This window comes from Mauremys reevesii, linkage group 1, assembly GCF_016161935.1.
Source record: "Mauremys reevesii isolate NIE-2019 linkage group 1, ASM1616193v1, whole genome shotgun sequence".
Lineage (NCBI taxonomy): Eukaryota > Metazoa > Chordata > Testudines > Geoemydidae > Mauremys > Mauremys reevesii.
Window position 1 is genome coordinate 3780798 of NC_052623.1, and position 1234 is coordinate 3782031.

The following is a 1234-nucleotide window of genomic DNA, read 5'->3' on the forward strand; positions in this document are numbered from 1 at the left end:
TTAGGTCCCTTTATGAGTAAAGAGCCGCAGCAGCCTGTCCCGTATCTGTTTGGTCCTCACCCCATAGATGATGAGGTTTAACATGGGGGGAATCAGAAGGTAAATGCTGGCAATGATAATGTGGAAATGCGGGGCCAAATTCTTGCCATACAGGTACGTGAGGGCAGAGAAAAGACATGGGATGTAGAAGGCTAAGATGGCACAGAGGTGGGAGATGCAGGTCCCAAAAGTCTTGAGCCGGGCGTCCTTTGTGGGGAGGCTGAAGATGGCCCTGAGGATCTGGGTATAGGACACAGCAATAAAAAATGGATCCAGACCAAATACACAGAATACCACAGAGAGGCTGTAGTAATTACTGACATGGATTTCGGCACAGGCCAGTTTCACCACGGCCATGTGCACGCAGTATGAGTGGGGTATGATGTTTGTTCTGCAATATGGCCACTGCCTTGCCACTAGAATATAGGGGAGCACGAGAATGATGCCACGCAGCACCACAGGTATGCTGATCTTGGCCACCATGGACTTTGTCAGGATGATTGAATGTCTCAGGGGATCACGTAGCGATCCAAACCCATGGCCACGAAGATCCCAGACTCTGTTACTAAGAAGCAGTGAATGAAGTACATCTGGGTGAGGCAGGCACTGAAATTGATCTCCTTGGAACTGAACCAGAAGATGCTCAGCATTTTTGGCAGGGTGGATGTGGACAGGACCAGGTCGGTGACGGCCAGCATGCAGAGGAAATAGTACATGGGCCCATGGAGCCTTGGATCCCTCTTTACAATGATCAGGATGGTGAAGTTCCCCAAGATGGCTATGGCGTACATGGTACAGAAAGGGATGGAGATCCAGACATGGGCCACCTCCAGGCCAGGAATGCCCAGCAGGATGAAGGTGGAGGGGTTGATGAAGTCGGTTGTGTTGGACTCTGACATGGAGTAGGGGAGAAGGTGTCCAGCTCTGAGGCAGAACAGTGTCTCCTGGATGTACCGTATGTTTCCCTCACTTTGTTTATGTGCCCAGGATCAAGAGTGATGGTTAAAGTACAAATTCCTGGATGGAGAGGCAATTTTAATATTAGACATTACATGAACTATGTGCGGGGGAATTCATGAGTTAAACAGATTAGTTGTACTTCACACATTGAAAAATTACATTTTTATTATTTAGCTAAATAAATTATGAACTGACCCTACGAATAGCAATTCTATATTTTATGATGCTCCATTCA

The 1234-nt window shown here is 47.5% G+C and overlaps 1 pseudogene; it reads right to left on the bottom strand.

Moving 5' to 3' along the window:
* On the bottom strand, positions 1-938 carry LOC120400303 (annotated as a pseudogene).
* Positions 939-1234: the final 296 nt, after the last annotated feature.